Consider the following 17,458-nt stretch of genomic DNA (forward strand, 5'->3'; position numbering starts at 1 on the left):
TGCTGTGGGTTGTGTGTCTGAACAGCTGTGCATTTCTGGGGAAAACTCTCTGAGTGCAGAGCTTGGAAATAGCGACACAACAGACTTTTAACATTGTAAATCAGTGAGTTGTTTGTTATGTCTCCCCCTCTCACTGTGAAACAGGGACACCTCTTTTTCCCTTATTAGAAAGAGAGAGAGGATCTGTGGTACGTTGATATCCGCGTGAACAAGTAGCTTTTGCAAGTCTGTGTCTTTATTGAAGCTGTGCAGCATGCTTGCATGCTCAGTGGCGGGCACTGATGCTTTTTGCTGGTGGGCATGGGGGGTGGCGGGTCATTGTCTTGCTGCTGTTTGTGCATGGGGGGGGGGAAGCTGGGGGCTCTTTGGGGTTCTAACATTTAACTGTCATCTTGTCTTTGGGGCACTTATCTGTTTTCATGGATGTTTGCGAAGAAAAATATATCCAGGATATATATTGTACACATTCCTCTGACATTAAATGTACCTATTGAAACCTATTGAAGTGAGTATTCAATGAGAAGGGTACTTCTGAATCAGTAATATCTCATTTTATTTACTTTATTTAGAGATATAGCATATTAATAGCCCTTCCAGCTCAGTGAGCTTACATTCATGTGACTATATGTCTTTGGGATGTAGAAGGAAACCTGGAGACAACCACATGAGCACAGGAAGAACATACAAACTTCGTATAGCACAGGAAAGAAGCAATTCATCATCACAATTTTAAGCCTTATATAACCATGGAAGGGTGGTGGTATAGAGATAAGTCTGTACCAAAGACAATAAGGTGCTCCTTGCCTCCACTAGCCTGCAGGTCACCCTTGGGCAAAGTGTAGCACCTGCTTAGCCCCCGATCAGGGCCATGTGAAACCATGGGAGTGGGTGGTGGATGGTCCTATGAGCAGCCGGTACATATCACAAGTCCCGGTTCTCAGGTAGACAGTCTCTGAAGAGTATTGATCATGGCTGGGGTCATCCATCTTGTAAACACACTGTCCAGAAGAAGGCAATGAGAAACTACTTCTGTAGGAAAATTTGGCAAGAAAAAGCCTGGTCACGGAAAGACCATGAACGTCAATATCATACGACAGGGCCCAAAACGAATGAACAATAATCAACAGTTTGCAGAGACAGTTGACAGTTATATTTAGCGAGACTTGGTATGATTAATATCGAGATGATGTTTCCACTGACTACAGAAATTAGAATTAGAGATCACGTTTCCAGCATTCGGGGTCAGTTTTGTAAATGAAGATGAGAAATTGCTGCTCACTTTTAATTTTTGATCCTTCAATCTCAAAGGTTTATTTGTACATCGTTGCACAGTATGTTTAAGACAGAATCAAATCTTGGAAACGAAGGGGATCAGAGAAAAAAATAGGAAGATAATTGTTGGGTTTAAATACTGTGAATCGCTTATAGCACTTCCCCAGCTGTTAAAGAAGGAAGCTCACCAGTTCCTTTTCACTTCTGCTTGTGTTGGCCCATGAAACTCACAATTCAGCTTAAGAGTACAGGAAGGTAGAACAGAGGTAAAGGATCAGTATGCCAGAGAGACAGAAAAAAACCTCCTGCTCCAACTGTTATGTTCTCTTTTACTGTCTGGGAGTAAAGTTTGAAGATAACTGCCTTTATCCAGCACTGCTGTTCAGCTGATTTAGAGTGGCTCAGATGAGAATCTGCAGCTGTCCTTCTGTACTATCTATCTAAAGACATGGTTATTCAGCAATAACTTGACAGCAGCAGTAACAATGTTTTATATAGATCATCTTCATCTTAAGAAGTGTTTATATGTTTCAATGAAGTAAAAACGAGATGGGTTTCTTGAAGGACCCAGACTGTAACTCAGGATTTGGAGAGGGAACATTTCCAGCTTGTGTTTTCTCAGTTTGTCAATTGTTCAGAGAATCAGCATCTATGAATAAATGTCTAAATACATGTGAAAGCAGTGAATTATGTGTACAAGCTCTAACATTTACTCCAGCTCCTTGATGTTGAATGTTGTCTGATCGTGCATGTGGTGCATGCTGGGAAATTTGCAGGATGAAACCTTCCCACTGAGATAAACTCGTGGCACAGAAGATAAAAGTTAAAACTGCTACTCGGCTCAAAGAACCCAGCTTTCTGTCTGATTACTAACTGGACTTATTTTAAAAAAAACAAATTCATGACATGCTGCCTTCTCTTAATATTATGAACTCCAAAATGCAGGTAATAATGGAGTCTAATTAAAAATGCGGTTCTGATAAGTTAGTCAAATGTTGACACTGTTGAGTTACAACATAGTAGACCCTCTAATGGGAAAATAATGTCAGTTGTTGTTCGGCACCATTGAGGTACAATAGTATTTTGTTCCATTCACTTGTTGACCTTCTCCCTCTGCCAGTGCTAAGAGCTGTGTCATATTTACATATACAGAACAAGTCATGTGTAATGTTCTGGGCTCTATTGATTGTGTGCTGAGATGGTAAGCCCCTTAGATTACACATCTCTACATTAGGTAGCATCACTCCAGAACAAATCCTCATCCCATACTTTCTACTACCACGTGGCCGGAGACTCCGCAGACCTCTGTATCCATCTCCAAATTCCCTCAATTCCTTAGGGAAGAACTCCCTGGACATCTGTGGCCACAGATGGGCCCACTGTACTACTGCTTACCCGTTCGTGACCAACCTCCTCCATCTCTGGGGCGGAAGAGGCCACCTGCCGAGTATCTGGACCACATGCTCACCAGCCTAGACTGTAAGGCATTGGGTGCATGGGGGGACCACCATCATTTTGAGAGGTTATCCCAGAACTCCATTCTATCTCTTTCCCATCCTTACCGTCTAGCCAGACGTCCCCATTCCCCACTTACTTGCTGATATGATCATCCCTCAAAATGGCTCGAACCTTAACGGGTTTGGCTGCCAATTAGCCCTTCCAGCTGCATCTAAATTCTGTACATACATCAGCCTGCAGGTTCTCTCCTTACCCTTATCTTCTAGCACTTTGGCCCAGGTCTGTGCCACAATGACTGCTACCCACCCCCATGCAATGCAGCACACTCGTGACTCGACATTCTTGTCCTCAGGTCTGCTTGTGTTGTGCTTTGCCATGGCTGCAAGCAGTCAGAAAGCATCTCTTCGGCTCCTCTTTCTCCTGGGGAGTCCTAACCATTCAAGTTTAGATAGGATGTGCTGTTCGGTTTCAAACCCAGGGGCATCTGACCAAACTGTCCAACCCACAGGAGGTCCGCAACCCTGCATGAGTTTAGCGAGATTACCAAATCCTGCACTGCTGTCTGTCCACCACGGGGCTCGGCATCTCATGCGGATGGCGATATCTCCTGCTCGTCGGTCTAAAGATATTCACCTTCTGTCTCAAACACTGGATCCTGCCACGATTGCGCCAACGATAACTCTGGGGAGCAAGATCGACGATCTAATGAGGGAAACAGGAGACACAGATGAAATAAAATGAGTATGTGAGGTACCTATTTAAAAAAAAACGAACAGTGACACTCCAGTTCAGGCATCTAGCTAAACACGTATTCGTCAAACCTTCTCAAACCACTGCACCGTACAGTCAGTTCGGACAATGTGCCAAACCTCCAGAATTTATCAAACCCAGGAAGTAAGTATGTTCAAACGGGGACTTAACTAAAGAAACCACTGGGGGTGGGGTGGTGGGGGCAGGGTGGTGTCTATGTCTGTAATACTCTTTCTCAGTGATCCTTCAGGACTGGTCACAAATTCAGACCGAGGTCAGGCCCCGTGGGAGGGTGCAAAGAAAGAACGCAAACCCTCTGCACCTGCCATCTTTTACACGCCCAGGCTGCCAGAAACCGGAGATGGGCACCATTGCGCCGTTAAGCCAAACAATGAGAAAGAGCATCACAAACTTAAAGAGAACTAATCAGCAGAATGGAAGCAGCTTTCGAACAGAATAAACTACAGCCTCGGAGGACACAGCCTTCTTGCAAAGACACTGCCCAGAAGAAGACAATGGCAAAACCCTTCTTTAAAAAATGAGACCATGATTGTCTACATCATACAACACGGCACATAATGATGATGATCTCCAACACCACAATGCACACCCGGCCATGCTGACAAGCTATTTTCAGCAATGGCTATGCATATCAACCTCAATTGCCATGAAAGCCTCTAGATATGCACGATAGGGTGGGGAGATGTGCTTGGTGGCGGGATCCCTTTCTGTTGAAATGGCGGAAGTTCTGGAGAATTAACTCATCTGAGTCTCTGCTGTGGACTGCAAGTGGGAAATGGGTAGGGAGAGTGGAATCATGGTTGGGAGAATATAAAGGTAGAGAGGACGGAGCGGGAACCACCAGGGAGACCTTCTGTAATGATCAATAAACACATTGTTTGGAATTGAGTTACCTTTCTTGGTATCCCAAGACTTGTTGTGTCTTCACCTGCCCCGGACATTCCTTCTCCACTACCTGTTCCACACAATTCCCATGGCACCAACCTCACCATTCCCAACGTCCTTTGCTCCTGCTAGATTTACACTCACTCTCCCTTGCCATTGAGAAATACTGTATTGTGCAAAAGTTTAAGCACCCTACCTATATATCTGTGAGTAAAACTTCTTAACATTCCTGTACCATCACTAATTGGTACCACACATATTTATGTGGCAGGGCATCATAGCAACTGCATCACTTGACATGTACAGTCACTATTGTACATGTCATTATCAACCCAGTCTGTTGTATTTCCAGATGCCTGTTTATTGTACATTTCAGTCACCATTACGTGTGGTAATGTAAACATTATCAGATATGCAATCTTCAATCCCCTTTGTACATTTCATCTCCAATCACTATAGAATAATACCGTCAGTGCACGAATATTATCCCAGTGATATTAACACGTGTCAGATCCATTCACTGGCACACTTCCACTAACTTCCACTATGACGATGAAATATACCATCTCCTTTCAGAATTGTTCAACAAACAAACATGCGAATTTCAGCAAACACAATCATAATGGCACAAGTTATTTCCATTTACCAGTGTAGCTGGCATTGCCAGTCACTGTAACAATTGTTTATTTATATGAGTTCTTACTTGGCTTTGTTAATCACGGATCACTCACCAGGCACCATTACGTATGACAACAGTGCAATACACAACGGCACTTTATATCTCCATTCACCATCAGACCTGTGACCCTTTAATCAATCACTCTGACAAAATAGTTACAATTGCCATTCAGAAAATCAGCACTAATTTTATTGAATTAATTGTTCTGACTATGTGTGGAATTTACAGTAAAGTCAAAAATAACCTGGAGCAGTTATTGTCAAGTGAGCACATTGGAGACACCACTGCTTCATTACACAGGAGATTGTCTGACAGTACATACTCAAGTCAGACAAGTGAGGCTTCTATAGTGAGCCTTTTCCAGAAAGTTCTGCCTAAAACATCCTATCCTCTTATACGTTTAAGGGGTGCTGGAAACAGATGAGATAGGAATAATAGGATGTGAAAATTACTCAACAATTAAGGCCCAATTATCTTCACTGACTTCAAAATATTATCACCTGTCTGCTTGAAGTTTGGATTGACTTTAACCCCTCTATTGTGAATAGCTATTGATCTTGCAAGTACAGAACTCAAACATATACAATTTACAATAATCAATATCCAATAAGCCTATTCTGTCTAAAAATAGCAGTTTTTTTGTTCAGACTGCAGAACAGTGTGGGTGACAGGGGCCATACTTTTCTACTTGTGCACATGTAAAATAAAAATATATGTTTGAGTCAAAAGAGTGCGTCTGTTCTGGGTCCAGTCACTTTATTATTGCTGATGACAGTTACCTTCGACATGCATCTAAACTGTGCATAATTCCAAAGCTGATCTACATCTCCCACTTCTACCTTCAGTGGAATAACATTGAAATGTATCTCCAGTTAAGAGCAAAACAACTCCTGGACTTTGTATTACATTGCAGTGCCTGTCATTGTTACATAAAATACACAGAAACATTAATTCACTAGTCAATCATTTATTCCTACCACATAGCACATTCTCTTGTGTGAGCTGAATGATTTCATCAGTGTGGTGTTAATAAGTTCTTTCTGAATTATTTATAAATTATTAAGTAAAATAAAACAAGCAGTACAGTTGGAAAATTATTGTTTTCTTATTGATGGAAATGTAATTAAAGCTGTCAAGTTAGCAATACAGCTTAATCTGTTCTTCATAACATAAGTTAAAATATTTACTCTTCAAGCATTCAGTTAATAGAAAATTGAATGAATTATTGGCTTTAGCCACAGTAGTCATGTTAGTACATTACATTGAAGAAAGAAATGAGAAACAATAACAAAAGGATTAAAGATGATATGAAAGGTGGGGTGATTGGATGAAATTATTGTTAACATTGGTAAAGTGGCTTCACTATGCTGAGATTTGTAACCGTCACTAAGAGCTTTAACAGAGAGTTAACTTAAGCATCTCTGATATCTATTTTGAGAATAGCTTTATGCTTATTAGACATAGTGGCTGAAAAATGTACATTTATACCTCCTTCTGTGATGTTCAGAGATGAATCGTCCTTTCCCAGCGCTTTCTTGGTGAAGGGAGCCAATTCCGTTGGTTGCTTGCACATCGTTTTACATAACTTCGATAGTCGTAGAGATTTCGTCGGGGACATACAGAACATACTCGATGTTGCCATCGGAAGAGTTGGAATACAGCAGGGAGATCTGAGTGTTATCAAAATGGTAGCTCAGCACCCCGACAGCGCTCCAGAATGCCAACTTACGACTTCTGAAGACCCACACTCTTTGCTCTCCCGGGTTAATGGTGCCTGAATGTGACGTGTGTACTTTGCCACTATCAATGTAGAACCTGCAAGAGACAAATCTTGTGCGGCGCACCATTTCTAACCATTCTTTAGACATCACATCGCTTATTCCTTTAGATGTAGAAAAATCACCATCTTCACATATCTGACAGAAAGGCACGCAAGCTAAAATACCTTGTATTTAAAAGTGGGAATACTACAATAAAGTCAAGAATTCCAAAGCAGTTTTGAAATGAAGCTAGACACATTGCCACACGGGATGGTTTTAGGACAAAATCTCTTTATCCTTACTCGGACAAACAATGATAGCTCTAGATTTAATCACAATAATGCATTAAAGATGCTTAATTGAATAAAATACTTTCAAATCCGTTATTGCAAAACAAGGAATTACACAGAAGTTTGCTTACTTGGGGTCAGTTAAAACACGGGACCTGCATTTGCATTATGACATTTCATTATGTCTTCAATTGAATTTGACATTGTAAAATCTGGAAAAGCATAGATAATCATCGTAAAAAAGAATTCAGAAACAAACACAATTCCTAGAAAAATCATTAAATTAATTTACTCACTGTGTTTTGCACCGATAAACAATTCGATTTGGGGATTCGGTCCGGTCTCTATATCTGACAGAATATGCTTGCTGTTTGATTCTAGGACTGAGGGAAATGGAAATGTGTCTGAACAGGGACGCTCCCCTATGTCAGTTCAATACTAGTCTGGAAATACAGGACGCCGACACTGAAATACTAGGAACTGGACGGGACAAAGCTAAAGGACAGGACAAGTAGAGGAGACTGTGGCGTTCGTAGAGACCTTGGCGTCCGTGGAGATCTTGAGGCTTGGCTTGAGGCTAGGGCCTTGACGCTTGGCTTGAGGATTGGGTCATGGAGTTCTAGTAATCCAGCCACCTGGGCATGACGCGCAACTCCCGGGTAGGACACAGGGCACAACCCGATGGGGGTGAGGAACAGAAAGGGACCGAGCCTACTGCCGGGCAACGGCAATCTGGCCTAGTTTACCCGACAGAGGCGATGGACAGGACGGGTGCTCGGTCTTGGGTGGCTTTAAGTCTCAAGGAAGGCAGAAGTCTGGGGGAGGCTACAGAACAGCTAAATCCAGAATTCATTCAAAGAGATCACCTCTCAACAGTGAGTACTCCAAGCAACTACACTTAATCCAAAAGCCCTTCTATACACAGTCAAAAGATGGGTATCCGGTGCGAATGCTTGTGTCCAAGCCAAAACGAGGGATAGTCGGAGGACCCGGAATACGCGGACCGGCCCGTGAACCGGAATGCGAACTTCAGAATGGACCATGACAGCCGGTGATATTAAATATGATTCTGATTCTAGTTCTGAAAACACACCCATAACTAACTGCAAATGCATACAAAAAATAGGACCAAAGAGAGTTTAAAGTTTATTGCTAAACAGATAATATAAACAATATGATAAATAAGCCCTAGTTTTGGTACATGATTTTGCACAGACATATCAATACATGGTCTCAGATTTACTGCTTATTCTGTATTTGAAATTGACTTCCTTCAATTCCTTATCCTTTGGTGTTCAGAAGAATCCTCAAGCCTACCTTTATGGCTATTCCATTGTGGACAATGCTTTGATAAAGATTTTAGATAAATGTCCTAATGTCTTCTCGTTCTTTTCTTTGACTCTGTGTTTGACTGTTGCATGTATTATGGAAAACAAAGTTTTGTTTTTGAAATTACATGTTGGAAGTTTCTAATGCTAAAATATCATGTGATTTAAAGATTACAGGTAAGTGCCTGACAAAGATGACAAAACACAATGAACTTTGCTCTTGTGAAAAATCCTCAAATATCAAGATATTTTAGGGAGAAATTTGTAAGTAAGCATAACTGAGACCTGATGGAAACATTCCTGTGTCATCAACTATTTACAGGAAGTCTTGTGCTACCTTGATCCTATCAGTTCAACAACAAACCCACAGGAACTCAAAGTTCAACGTACATATAGGTCACCACAGGCAACCCTGAGATTCATTTTTCTTGCAGGCATACTCAGTAAATCCATAATAGAATTATAACAGTAACAGAATCAATGAAAGACTGTGTCAACTTCAGCATTCAGCCAGTGTACAAAAGATAACAGTGTAAAGGCAAAAAGAGAGAAAGAATAATAATAAATAAATATACAATAAATATTGAGAACATGGAATGAAGATTGCTTGAAAGTGAGTCCATGGGTTATGGAAACATTTCAGTGATGGGGCAAGTGAAGTTGAGTGAAGTTATCCCCTCTGGTTCAGGAGCTTGATGGCTGAGGGGTAATAACTGATCCTGAGCCTGGCGGTGTGAATCCTTAGGTTCCTGTACCTTCTTCCTGGTGGTGGCAGTGAGAAGGGAGAACTTTTGGGTGGTGGGAATCTCTGATGATGGATGCTGCTTTCCTGCTTTAATCTTTCGTATAGATGTGCTCAATGGTAGGGAGTGCTTTACCTTGATGGATTGGGCCATATCCACTACATTTTGTTGGATTTTCCATTCAAGGGCATTGGTGTTTCCATACCGGTCTGTGATGCAGCCAGTCAATACGCTCTCCACTACACATCTATCGAGGTTTGTCAAAGATTTAATGTTGCGCCGAATCTTCGGAAACGGGAAAGAAGTAGAGGCACTGTTGTGCTTTACTCGGAATTGCACCTATGTGTTGGGACCAGGGCAGGTTATCTAAACATAACAGTGAGGAATTTAAAGTTGCAGCCCCTCTCAACCTCTGATGAGGACTGGCTCATGCACCTCTGGTTTCCTTCACCTAAAGTCAATAATCAGCTCCTCAGTGAGGCTGACATTCAGTGAGAAGCTGTTGTTACGGCACCAATCAGCCAGATTTTCAATTTCCCTCCTAAATGCTGATTTGTCACCATTTTGATTTGGTCCACAGCCATGATATCATCAGCAAACTTCAATGTGACATTAGAGCTGTACTCAGCCACACAGTCATAACTGTAAAGTCAGTAGAGCAGAGGGCCAAGCACACAATCTTGCGACATATGCTGATGACTGTCGTCTGCAAGTGAGAAAGTCAGGAATCCAATTGCAGAAGCAGGTGCTGAAGCCATGGGTTAGAAGCTTATCGATGAATTTTGAGGAGATGATGGAAATGAATGCTGAGCTGTAGTCAACGAAGAGCATCCTGATGTATGCATCTTTGCTGTCCAGATGTTTCAGGGCTGAGAGGAGCCAATGAAATTATGTCTGATGTGGAACTGTTGGTCTGGTAGGCAGATTAGAGTGGATCCAAATTGCTTCTCTGGCAGATGTTGATATATTTCAACATTAACCTTTCAAAGCATGTCATCACTGTGGAATGATTTATAACTGGATGATAGACATTGAGGCATGTTGCCACTTTGTTCCTATGTACCGCTATAATTGAAGCCTACTTCAAGCAGGCAGGTACCTCATTTTGCCGATGTGAATGGTTAAGGTTCTCAGTGAACACTCCACCCTGTTGATCTGCACTGGTTTTTAGTACCTGGGCAGGAGCCCTGTCTCTCGCTGGATGCTTTTTGTAGATTCACGGTCCCGAAGGATTCTCACATGTCAGCCTCAGAAATTGAAATCACAGAATATTTAGGGACGAATGCACTTTGTAAAGTATTCTCTATTTTTTGATAATCAATGTGAAAATAGAAGGCATTGAGCTCATCTGCAAGCAAAGCCCTGTTGTCACCTGTGTAACTTAATCTCCAGATTTGAATGTCTCTGATCTGCTATTCAGCAGATTTTGGATCTCATGGTTCATCCAGGCTTCTTGTTGGGGAAGACTGACTGATTTGTGGAAAAAACACTTGTCTACAACTGTTTTAATGAAGTCCATGACATTCACAGACGAGTCCCTGAACACGACCCAGTCCACTGACGTCAAGCAATCCCGTGAACACCTCTTTGTTGACCTCATCTCTCTAACTGTACACTTTAGCTTCTACCTGTAAGCAGTTTGGAGAAGGAGAGCCAAGTGATCATATTTCCAGAAATGCAATCTGTGCATGGAATGGTAGGCATTCCTTATCTTAATAAAATGTGGTCTTGTGTGTTGGGCTCTCTGGCGCCGATATGTTGATAGTAATCGGGCAGAGATTTCTTAAAACAAGTCTTGCTGACGTGTCCGGTGGTGATTTTAATGAACTGTTTCTTGTTTAGAGATGGCATCATGCAGTATCTCAAGAGTAATATTAGTTCTTCAGCATCCTCAGAGTAGCAAAGGTCTACTTCACCAATGGAAACCTGAAAATTGTTAACAGCTCTCAAAATTCTTCCCAATGCTCCAAAGCAATGGCAGCACACACTTCTACTTTCCAATATAATGGATGCCGTAATCTGGGGAATGCTCTGATATTACAGTTTATTTATGATATTAACAAGGCTTGTTCATGGATACAGCAGAAAATATTTAATTTCCATTGCTTCAACCTGATTTTTCTTAAAATGACTAAAACAGCTATTCACAGAGCTATTACAGAATTCAAGCTCGTCAGAGATTTATAGTACAGCTAAATAACTCATATCTCATAATGCTATTGAACAAGTGGATATAAAAACCATTTTCCAATATTTTGATGGAATCCTGTAATCATCCTGAAGAAACAATTCCTCAAGCTTCAAACAAAATGAGTAGTAAATGAGTTTCTGAAACTGTCAAACAACTATCCCCAGACATACAATCATTGAAAACTCTGGCTTACTATATCATATCTTTGATTGATAATGTGACTGAGCTGGGAAAGCAAAGGTAAAATCTCCCTCCAGATCATCTAAATCAGTCAAGCTTCCAGTTTGAAAGTTATTTAGGATTAAATGTAAACCCAATAGATTATGCACATGCTGGAAATCTTGAGCAATGTTCACAAACTGCTGGAGGAACTCAGCCTGATGAAAGGTGGTTTTTGGGAATAAGTTGCTTCCATGTAAGCTGCTCAATAAGTTCAAGTGATTTATTACTGAATGGAATCCATATCACTACATATACCAACAAATGATTGTTAATGTCTCTCCGTCAATTGTTGCCAAAAATCAAAAACAATTTGTTGAATTTATTGATGTAGTCCAAAGGAAGGGAAAGCCCAGATACAGCTTGGCACCAATGTTGTCACAGAGGTTGCCAGAGTGAAGTTGTGAACAACATCAAATTGCCTTAGGGATCCCAGCACCAGATTTCATTCATGGGGTTCACTCCTGAAGCCTTTCCTAAGGGTGGGTTTGTTTGCAAATCAGCAGAGGGTTAAGAACAGAGTTTTCCTTCTAGGCAGGCTGCTGTCCAAGGCTGACAAGCCCCACCTGCACATCTGCAGATGTGAATATGGATCGTAATGCCCACTGGTCCTGCCACCTGGTTCCCACAAGATTAATAATTCTTACTAAACACAGTGCCAAACTATAACTCCATAATTAAGTTTTATTTCTTACAAAACTGACTGTATAAAATAGCATATGTTTGAACAGCTGGTTTTTAGCTAGTCATTAAATCTCACAATGGGCATAGGTTTGTTATTTGTAAACAGACAAGATAAGAGCAGCATTATTTAAAAAAAATGCAACATTCTCAGAAAACATGAAAATGTCTTAAGGATGACTAAGGATGGAATTCAGGGTAAAGAGCCAACTACCAAGCTTGTAGGGACTCTCAGCTGCACAAGTGGTGAAAACAATTTGAGGATCCCCATATTAATAATTATAACTTCCTTCGAAGTTTGTGTAGGTGCAGCACGTCACCTGAAAGTTTGAAAAACTTCTATAGATGCACAGTGGAGACTATCCTGGCTCATTGCATCATGACCTGGAGTGGAAACACCAATGCTCAATAACAGAAAAGTCTACAGAACGTGGAGGATCAGCAAAGCTCCCCCCACTCCAACCCAACACTCTCATTTCGAACGAGTGCTGCCTCAAGGAAGCAGCAGCCATCATGAGGAACCCCACCATCCAGGTCATGCTCTCTTCTCAATCTGACCATCATATAGGAGGTACAGGAGCCTTAGGTTCCACACCACCAGGTTCAGGAACAGTTATTACCCCAGAATCATCAGGCTCCTGAACTAGTGTGGATAATTTCACTCACCCAAACGTTGAACTGATTCCATAACCTACAGACTCACTTTCAAGGACTCTACAACTCATGTTCTAGTTTGCATGAGATATTTTCTTTAGCACATTGCTCATTTGTCAGTCTTTATTTATGGAAAGTTTTTTTTTAAATTCTATTGTATTTCCTTATTTCCCTTAAATGTCTGCAAGAAAATGAATCTCTAGGTCAGGGTTTAAACCTGGGGCCACAGACATCTCTTTTAATGGTAGACATCCATGGCATAAAAAAGGTAGGAATCCGCAGCTCTAGGTGGTACATGGTAACTTATATGAATTTTGATATTAAATGTACTTTGATTTTGACATTGACTTATTTTTATAAACAACATGAAGCTAATTAAAAGGAACCAAAATGCTTTCGAACCAAAATGCTTTCAAACCAAAATCTTACTTTAACAGTTGTCTCTAGCATCCTCCTACTTGGATTTACTCTATTCAATTAATCTTCTGTGGAATAGTTCTGGAAAGTTTTTCTGAACTAAGGGAGTAGATGCAAAGTTTGCTCTGGATTCAATTCAGGATGCACTTACCTACTCAATGTTTAAAAAAGACAATATTTCCTTTTACTCCTAAGAGTGATGACATTAATAAGCTTCCATTTTTTTCAAGCCCAGAAGTAAGTGAACTATAAATGCCTGCTGCATCAGAATAGAGATGTTGAAAGGTTCTTTGGATAATGCGTTGGGGCTGACAGCTGACCAGATGTGATGGAAGCAACATTATAAAGGAAAAGGGTGATAGCTGAGGACAAGAAAAAGAGAAAGATCGAAAGGTACAAAGCCAGGTAAACAGCAATTCTGATCCTGAAATTTGGCAGCAAATGAAATTTAACCCAAGAAAGATTAAAACAAGAGAAAATCTGCAGATGCTGGCAATCCAAGCAACACACACAAAATGTTGAAGGATCTCAGCTGGCCTGCTGAGTTCCTCCAGCATTTTGTGTCTGTTACTACATACTTAAATAGTTTTAATTGTTGAACACCAGACTAGAATGGGAGGTTCTGGTGTATCTGAGGGAAGAAAATAAAGGAATTCTCTGAGAGTTTTAATAGTAAATGAATCATCTGTTGTGCTGTGTTTTGTTGATAACTTCAGAACACCAGAGTCCCAATTTGGCGTAAATGAGTCTTACATCAGGCTTTGTGTGGTGACCAGAGCAGAACATGTGAAGGAAGATAGAGAAGCCCCAGGCCCGGGCCTGGACTAGGACCATGGATCACGAAGAGCTCAGGATAGTTGGAGATGATCTGGATCCAGATGGATTGATGAAGCTTCATTGCCAGGGGTTAGTGGACAGTATGTGGTAGCTGTTAAATTAAGAGGTGTTTGCAAGTCTAATGTGGGAGGGGGTGGAGATAATCATGTTTGCTGCTAGTGAAGGTGTGCAAGGAGCCTCCCTGAGACAGGTGGGGGGCTCAGTATGAGTTGTAGGGAGAGATTGGATCGACAGTTGAGCAACTGGAATATGGCGGAGGCAATCAAATGTTTAAGGTACTGCTATTGGCATTTTGGGTCGGTGATCTTTGGATGTCTTTTGTGTGTCAGATGTTGCATGATCTTCAGGGTGAGTGGGTCAGTACTGAGGGTGGTGTGAGGGTGGGGAAAGGCCAGATAGACTGAAGGAGAGTAGAGAAGTAAAGTAAAATGAAAGGATGGAACCAAGTTCTGGGCTGTGATCTGCTCCTTTAACTTACAGAAAAAGATTCCATTGAACCTTAAGAGGACTGAGAGTGTTTGATGTTAGTTGCATTAGACAGATATGAAATAATCTCTCTCATGGCTCTGTAAATAGCATGATGGCACTAAACAGCAACTCTTTTGCTTACTTCTTCGGAAACAGCTCTATTTCTATCTTTTTTTTCCCTCTCAAGGTTCTTTTGAAGACCCTGAACTGGAATTACACTCTGCAGTTCTTTGCGAGAATGGGACCCGCTCTCAAGACCTCACAACTGGACACTTTTTAATGTCCCAAGGACGTGGCCCAAAAGACTATCACACCTTCAGGTTTCCGGATTTTTGTGGCTCTGGCAAACACGGAACATTGGGAGCAGCGGGCTAGTTGCCGTGGGTTGTGTGTCTGAACAGCTGTGCCTTTCTGGGGCCAATTCTCTGGGTGCAAAGCTTGGAAAAAGCGAAATAACAGACTTTTAACATTTTAAATCAGTGGGTTGTATGTTACGTCTCCCCCTCTCACTGTGAAACAGGGACACCTCTTTTTCCCTATTAGAGAGAGAAAGAGAGTCCGTGGTACATCGAATACCGGGTGAACAAGTAGTCTTTGCAAGTCTGTGTCTTTATTGAAGCTTTGCAGCACACTTGAGTGCTCAGTGGAGGGTGCTGATGCTTTTTGCTGGTGGGCATGGGTCAGGGTGGGTCAGTCATTCTTTGGGGCACTCCAGTGTTTTCATGAATGTGAAGAAAAAGAACTCCCAGATGCACGTTTGTATATTGTACACATTCCTCCGACATTAATCGTACCTATTGAAATGAGTATTCAATGAGAAGGGTACTTCTGAATCAATAATATCTTATTTTATTTACCTTATTTAGAGATATAGCATATTAATAGCTCTTCTAGCTCAGTGAGCTTACATTCGTGTGACTATATGTCTTTGGGATCTGGGAGGAAACCGGAGTCCCTGAAGACAACCACATGAGCGCAGGAAGAACATAGAAACTCGGTATAGACAGTGGTGGGAACCGAACTAGGATGCTGGTGCTGAAATACTGTTATATTAATCACCATGCTGCTGTGCTGTCCGATCTACCATTGATAAACTGTGATATGCAACCAGAGTTAGTAAATGTCCACAAAGGTACCAGAAAGCCTCTTCATAATGCTGCATAAGAAAATAAATTTATTTTGTTACTCATAGCAGAGGAAAAAAAGCAATTCATGATCAAAATTTTAAGCCTTATAAGGGTGATGGTATAGAGATAAGTCTGTACCAAAGACAATAAGGTGCTCTTGCCCTCCACTAACCTGCAGGTCACCCTTGGGCATAGTGTAGCACCTGTTTATCCTCCGATCAGGGCCAGGTGAAGCCATAGGAGCGGGTCGTAGATGGTCGTATGAGCAGTTGGTACATATCACAAGTCCTGGTTATGAAACCACTGACAACAGGCAGACAATCTCTGAGAAGTATTGATCATGGCTGGGGTCATCCATCTTGTAAAGACACTGTCCAGAAGAAGGCAATGAAAAACTACTTCTGTAGGAAAGTTTGCAAAGAAAAAGCATGGTCATGGAAAGACCATGAACACCCACATCGTACGACAGAGCACAAAACGAATGAACAATAATCAACAGATTGCAGAGACAGTTTACTAGACTGAATCTTGGGATTGTCCTCCAAGACCAGCTGAAAGGTAGTACACTTAGCGAGACTGGATATGACTAGTATCGAGATAAATTTTCCCCTGACTACAGAAATTAGAATTAGAGATCACGTTTCCAGAACTAGGGGTCAGTAATGTAAATAAAGATGATGAGAAATTGCTGCTCACTTTTGATTTTTGATCCTTCAATCTCAAAGGTTTATTTGTACGTCGTTGCACAGTATGTTTAAGACAGAAACAAATCTTAGGAATGAATGGGATCAAAGCAAAAATAGGAGGATAATTGTTGGGTTTAAATACTGTGAATCACAAATAGCACTTCCCCAGCAGTTATAGGTAACTCACCAGTTCCTTTTCACATCTGCTTGTGTTGGCCCATGAAACTCACCATTCCGTTTAAGAGCACAGGACGGTAGAATAGAGGTAAAGGATCAGAATGCCAGAAAAAAAACCTCCTGCTCCAACTTTTATGTTCTCTTTTACTGTCTGGGAATAAAGTTTGAAGATATCTGCCTTTCTCCAGCACTGCTGTTCAGCTAATTTAGAGTAGCTCAGATGAGAATCTGCAGCTGTCCTTCTGCACTGTCTATCTAAAGAAATGGCTATCATACATTCAGCAATAACTCGACAGCAGCAGTAACAATATTTGCTTATATAGATCATCTTCATCTTAAGAAGTCTTTATATGTTTCAATGAAGTAAAAATCAGATGGGTTCCTAGACTGCAACTCAGGATTTGGAGAGGGAACATTTCCAGCTTGTTTTCTCAGTTTGTTAATTGTTCATGGACAGGAGGTCTTACAATTGAAATCCCGTGGCATTAAAAACTGCAACAAATCCAGAGTTTGTGATCTTGCTTAATTCTGTTTATATCAATCTAGATGAGCTAATCCAAATCATGCCATAGAAATTCTGAATGGCCATGAACGAGCTATACCTTATTTCCACTACCTATTGACAATGCCAAGACACTCCTGCCAGCAGGTTATGGGTCCAATGAGTACTTTGTTCTTTCCTGGTCTCGCTTGACCACATCATGTCAGGTAAAATGGTGGAGCGTTCAATCTCAGCAGCTTCAACAAAGGGTGTGAGTGTCCTTTTTAAACATTATTTTAGGATTGCAAGATCCTGCCAGATATTAAGAACTCAG

The sequence above is a fragment of the Hypanus sabinus genome, chromosome 6, assembly GCF_030144855.1.
Source record: "Hypanus sabinus isolate sHypSab1 chromosome 6, sHypSab1.hap1, whole genome shotgun sequence".
Lineage (NCBI taxonomy): Eukaryota > Metazoa > Chordata > Chondrichthyes > Myliobatiformes > Dasyatidae > Hypanus > Hypanus sabinus.